This window comes from Schistosoma haematobium, chromosome 1 (genome assembly GCF_000699445.3).
Source record: "Schistosoma haematobium chromosome 1, whole genome shotgun sequence".
NCBI classification, from domain to species: Eukaryota; Metazoa; Platyhelminthes; class Trematoda; order Strigeidida; family Schistosomatidae; genus Schistosoma; species Schistosoma haematobium.
In genome coordinates this window covers 27,536,433-27,543,816 of record NC_067196.1, presented here as the reverse complement: position 1 = coordinate 27,543,816, position 7,384 = coordinate 27,536,433, and positions in this window count along the sequence as shown.

Genomic DNA, 7,384 nt, shown 5'->3' with positions numbered 1-7,384 from the left:
CGAGGTACTACAATTTATACGGATGTTTGGAGAGCGTACAGACTCCTACATAGGCTTGGTTATGTGCATCGTGTCGTTAACCACAAGTGACATTTTGTGTACTTAACAACTGGAGTGCACATAAACAATATTGAAGTTATGTGGTCGGGATTGAAAGAGTTTTTGAGAGTTTATCATGGCTCCAGAGGCCGACTATTCTGTAGCCGTATGGATGATTTCCTCTACTGCATGCATTACGATTTTAGAACCTCTGAACCTCTTTCTAATCTTGAGAAGTTTTTGAACCACGTATAAGTGTATCCACTTTATTCCCTTGGTTTTGCATAACATATTTTTACTCTATACTGACTGCTTGCTGATTGGCTAATATTTCTCAAGGTTGCTTATGATTCGTCCTAAGGTCGCCCATAAATTAGTCTCGCCTAGTTTTTTATTTAAGATTCTTCTAGTTAAAAATAATTAACTACAGTCTCATACAGTAGTAATCATGATGATAATGATCCATTTATTCATTGGTATATAGTTAATTACAGTGAACAATTCTCAGCACGAAATGTACAATATTGTAACAGAATTCCCGTTTTATAAACATTTAACTTGTACATATTATATATATATATATATATATATATATATATATATATATATATATATATATATATATATATATATATAATATAGCTATTATTATATATTTATTTGTGAATGTTTCCCCTCGATCTTGCTCCCACAATATCTTTGTTGATCACCGAATACATATGTGATGTATGAATTTTACGGAAGTCATCTCACGTTTCTCCAGACGAGAAGGCAAACATAAGAACCATCATGATGGTGCTTCTTGAGTTTCTTAGTAATTTGACTCGTGATTGGTTTCAAACACTTGATGGAATTGATTGGGTGTATGTGGTTAACGGATTTGAAGAACTCTGAAGCAATAAAGTTTATAACAAAAATTGCGTGTTTGGAAAAGCGTTACCCAGAATTTGTAGCAGCCCACTGTGTTGATGTTTAGAATGTCATTATCATCAAACTCGTCTTTGTATCTTTACACAATCAAGACACTACGTAGTTTTCCACCTATTCTAAATCCATTTAGGGGACATAGAAAAACACAAGACTTGTGATCATTCGCATTTTCATTATTTTCATTCACGAAACGAGTGGGATGTAACACTACAACGTTCAACAGTTTATAAATCTCAATAAATACCATGATTTATGAATCAAAACTGAATAAGATATTTGGAAATATTTGAATGGTATTTCAAGACTGAAATACATGATCAATAATTAGAATGATACTCCAAATCTATTCTCATAAAACTATTTTAATACTCACTGCCCAAAATCAATGAATTAGTTATGTAAAGAATAACTGTTCAAATCAGATTTTTTAAGCCTTTTACAAATATCCAAACTTAAAAGGTATGAAAATGCTTTCTGATAATTCCCGTGAAGCTTAGTACAGTAGAATAAGGATTTATCTCTTCATTTATGTCTAGGACAATCGATGAAAATGGTAAATGTTGGAATCTATTTCTTACTCTGCATTTGTTACTAAACATTATTTCATTTTTCAAATGGTCGAATTCTCTAATTATAGAAAAACTGTTTTGAGTCTTAGCGGCGATTCATCTATATTTTGATTATTGGTCAGTTTAACAAACGAAAATACCTTTTAGTTTAAAGCCTTTAATATAGGGATTTAACAAACCAATATCTAATTTGGCTAAAATTCTACATAAAAAATATAGAACTGTATCTGTGAGTATTGTTTATTCCTTTCAAGAGTTTACTACTATCAGCGGACTAATGAGACACATAGATTTTCTACTTTGTCTTAAAACTATTTCAATTAAAATAATTGGTAATGTTCTAGCTGTATTGTTCATTGGTAAAATGCATTCAGATCATCCGATGTAGATAAACTTGATTTTTCTCATTTGTTAAGAATTATCTTTACTAATATTTTGAAACATGCAAATAATAAAGCGTAAATAACACAGACAAAGAATATTTTGTTTTTGGGAAAATTCTCTTTGACTTCAAAAGAGTTATTAGTAGAAGTTAAGCATGAGAATAAAAAGCTGAATTTAAGGCAAATATCTAAAATGTAGTACATGTGTTTGGAATTTTAAGTGTTGTAGGTAATAAATGATTGGTGTATAATGTACAACTGGATATAAGTCTGCTATAAAAAGTTGCATGCTCGATAATTAGAACAAAAATGAGCACCGTGATGTAAAGTCAAATGTTTAATCAACGATTACGTATCTTTCGAAATGAAATGGTATGATGAGGTGAGCGTTAAAATGACTTTAACCGTATGGAGACTAAAGTGAATATATCAGATCGATTGAAATTGCTATGATATAGAAGAGTTGGAGATCTACATTGAAATAAGAAGTGAAGCTAAATATACCAATGTATCTACGCTATTTGTTGAGATAGGAGCGTAAGTGGGATATTGTAAGAGTATTACTCACTTAACCAGACAATAACTGCATGTCGTTTTCCGGGTCAATCAACCCAATCTGGAATGCGCATGGATTGTAAACCTTACTGTTTAGTTGATGGCACTAAAGCATCCTTTCTTATAGTAGGTCCACTAATTTTTTTATTATTTACTTTCTATATTTAGACAGTTGGTCCACTATTTAAGTGTTTGATTGAAAGCGTGTTTGCACCTCATTCTGTATCTATCCTCCCATTGGTTATAAATTCACATCATCAACAATTCACCCACAATCGATCAACACATAAAACACATATTCCAACTCTACTCACTCACTCACCAATTCATTTCTCAGTGTACTCGCATCTCTCGTGCTTGTGGATTGTATGAACTACTGACAATGTGCTATCCTAACAACTGGTGTCATGGCTTTTGAATATTCTCAGATAAATTCATAGTACTCCTATGAGAATCGACCTAATATAATACTCAGTTAACAGTACATATGTCGGAGTCAAATGAAAAAGAATGAACTTCGACAATCTGATTCGATTACATATTAGAAACACGCACATTAATTTAATGGAATAACATTACAACATGTACATAAATCGTATTGGACCACTTAATAGACTGAATACTGATTAGGCCTGACGATGAGCAAATTCTAAAATAGGACTAAGCACACTTTTGAACATAGTTCTTCGGGATTTCAAACTTCATGTTGGTAAAATTATACTTTAAAGACGAAACAACCAGATTCAAAATATTGATTCCTTGTACGAAATTCAAAACACACCTGGCTAATCACTAAGCGAAACTTTCGTTAATTTAGTTCTTAAGATTCCTGCGATTAATAAACATATTTATTGTTCAGTCACACAGTGTAAATGATAAGATAAGGAATCTAGTTTACGAAAAACGCCTGGCGTTGATGGGAATTTTATTTGAAAATGAAATCAAATGTTGAGAGTACTATTTTGTTTAACCGTATGGAGGAAAACTTTCGATTAATCAGGAAGCAGGTGTATATGTTGATATGGTGAGAAAAGTCAAAATTCGATTGATTTACTCATTATGGGTTTTGTTCAAAATTACTTCTGTTTTGATTCAATGTAATGATTACTCAATGCAGCATTTGTTTTGTTTTCTGGTATGATATTTTATTCTGTATAACATACGATATATATATATATATATGATTTCATCCTAATTATTAATCAAAGTATATGTACAATCAATGTATAAAAGAGTGTATTTTCAACTGGGGTTGTTGTCGTGATTTGGGGGTTAATAAATCATCAATTATACCAGTCTTTGTGTTCTTACTTTCGCATCGTGGGAATTGCAGAGGTCCCTTGTTTCGAGTACAAGTGATAAGCGTTCCCGACACAACAATCAGCGACGACTAGATATGACATGTAACGTTCAATCCACAAGACTTATAATATGTATCAATAACGGAATGAAGGAAATTATTATGTGATGATTTTACATGATAACTGTATGTTTTCAATCTGTCTACTGGCTGTCCTATCCCAAACTCCGAAGACATACTATGAATAGACTAAACTTTATGGCTCTCAAGCGTCTTTTGCGAGCCTTTTTAGTGTAAATAATTTATTAGACGATTTCTTATGGCTCCCACGTTTTAGATGTATATTATTACAACGAATAGTAAAATTCCGTAATACTGAAATCGTTTTATTGAAGATGGATCAGACAGACCCAGTATACTACAAGCAGCAATATTTTTCTTGCGTTAACCTTCGAAGATAAAAATCTAATCTGTTCTGACTGATTTCTTAAGCTAATATACATTATAACGAAATTATACTTCTCCACTTATCTCTTTGCACTCCTTCACAACCCTTTCTAGTCCACAATCTAAGATAAGCATCCTCCTCAAAACATTAACCTCTGATAAGTGGTCCATTATGGTTTTTTGGTATGATTAGTAATACCGTCAATAATCATTATATTAGTTCAATATTTGATCCTCAACATTAGGGTCACCTCAATTTTGTTTGGTTTGCCCTTACAGTTCACAAACTAAAAAAGTAGCCTAATCTTCTGGATTTTTTTACCTGTTTACATCAATAAATCATTCATTTATATCAACTGCATTTTCATTAATCAATATAATGTGAAATTCCACAAGGTCGTTTTTAAAATTATTTATTGTTGTCTTCAAAATATAGTCACAACCTTATGTTTAATAGTTTCGTAATCTCAAGGACTCTGAACCTGATCACTTTGAAAGATTACAACTGAGACGATAGACCTCTGAAGACGAATGATTCATATTGGCCTAGTTTAACTAGATGGGCTAAGAGCGAGTTATCTGCAATCTTATCCGTACTTTTGCCCAACCACACTGGAGGGTTCTCATGGTTAAAAAAACAATATATCTCTAGTACATTGATTGATATATCTTGATTTACAAGAAACGCTAAATTGTAAAATACGCGATGAATGAATCAATCGTGTTGGTTCACCTTTCAATCTGGGTATAATTCTGGGAAAGAATGAAAAATTAGTTGTACCTTTTATATGTTGGAAATTATTTGAAATGTTCTAAATAACCTTTAATGTGAAGGAAAAACTAAATACTTATTTGTCATCAACTTATCATATATTTCTTACTAACGTGTTTATGGAATTGATTGATAAGCGGAAACTGATTAAGAAATTTGAGATTCGTTGTTATAATGTACTGTCCTATATACCTAACGACTCTAGTTCAGGTACAGAATAAGACTTGAAATACGGCGAAACAGCAATCTTTGAATTTCAACAGTTCTCTAACTGCTATCAATTCATATTGTAAACCCTCTTTAGAGTAGTTAATTATTTAATATATTTAATATTGTTATTCGACATTATTAATTAATTTAATTTAATAAAAGATACGGAATTATGTAACTTCAGTGTAATTCAACTATACGAAAGTTTTTATCGTGTAAATGGCAGCCAGGGTACGCAATATTTTAATGACCTGAGTAAGTTACCATGAAAGTGTATCAGGATAGACGTTAATGAACTAAGCTACAAAAACTAAGTGAACATTATTTTTTGATCATTATTCATTATAAAATTTGTGTTTAGACATTGTAAGCGAAAGAAATTTTGACTGTTTGTCTCCACAAATAAACTTTGTAGAAAATTTTAGTTTTGTACTCAGTGATAAACAGTTATATCATACAATCCAATTATTTTCGGCAGATTCTAACTAGAGATAGTTAAAATATTAGGCCAATTATTTATTGATGAGAGATCCTATTAATTTTGTGTGGCAGAAATACTTGCCTTTTCCTAGCATTATATCGAATATTTCGGCAAAAAAAACCTGTAAGTGTTCACATACAGTGATTGATAATGAAAATATACAACGAGAACATGAAATGTTTTCTTCTCAATTCGCCTATCATAATTTAAATGTTTTCAATCAAAAGCTTAGATTTTTATAAACTCCCACTTATTGCCATAGTAGTAAAATAGTTTCAATCAACAAGATGGACGTAGATTTATTGATGAACACATATACAAACTAAAGCATGCAAGATGGACGCTTCTTATTGATTTTTCAGGGCTAAGGCAGAATTTGAATGTGAATATAAGTTTTCTAGTTTTTATTAGATTAAATCAACTAATCAAACAGATATTTTTGCTTCATCATCGTAAAAATTTTAAATTTAGATTTTTAAAACGCCAGTTTACAAAACGTGAAATGTTCTTTGAGAGTTAGTCGCGAAAGGGTAACCATGTGATCATATTTTCATTATTGAGTCCAGTTATTAGAAGGTATGCGGACTACAAAAAATGTTCCTTAATACATATGCTTGCATAAAATAGAGGAACGATTAATCTATGCATTTGTCGATGATGTGAAGTTTCAGATAACCTTATTCATAGGTAGAAAAGTCTGTAATTTAGATAATTATTGTATAATTCATCAATTTTTGTGTTTCAAGATTTCCTTATCAAACAGTAGTTTTAGGATATTTCCACGAAGTCTAAATTATGAACCCAATTTTGGTTCAATTATTGCTATATATTTTACCTTCTAACAGACAATCAACCAAAAGTCGGTTACTTAGCCATGCATCAAAAACGTTACTGTCACGTACCTACTTATAAATTGTAACATGCTATTTTCATCGTAATTATGTCGTCACATAACTTTGGCTGAGTTAAAGAGTTAAGAAATGTAAGAAATTCTATAACCCAACGATTAGATGAAACAATACAGTAGCAGAGATAGTAAACGGGTTTAGCAGAGTGGACGATGTAGGACTTGCTAAAGACTGAAAACGTTAGGCAACTGGTGCATTTTCAAAATTTACACCGTAGCTATTAACGTGTTGGGTTACCTTTAATTTATATTTAAATGTGTTGGAATTGTGCCTATAGCACTGCTGACCTTTCATTTCTAATATTGAACAGTCTTTCATACTACGTTTATCTTACATGTATAAGTGTAGAATTATAGTGATCACCTAGCTGAAATTATGATAATTCATCTGAATACTATTAAGATAATGAGAGTTTTAAGTCTGACATGGTACTTAATTTCTGTCTTTAGTTTTCTGATTAACATTTTCCATGTAAAAATAACAGATTTTCTCCTTTGAACTGCGGTGAAGTTTACATTAAAACAACGGTTAGTGGATGGTGTTAATGTTCAGTAGCATATTTTTCATGCATCTCATCATATTAAAAATTATGTTGTACTATAATTTTCGAATGATTCATATTTCAAAAGTTTAAAATGTCATATATGATATTTGTGAGAACAAAAAGTCATTTCCTCTGCTTAAGAATAATTTGAACAGAGTGTAATTCAATTACTACCATTGAGACAGCTACATTACAATTACACTTTAGACGATAAACAAGTATTCAGCAATTAGATGAGACCATAAA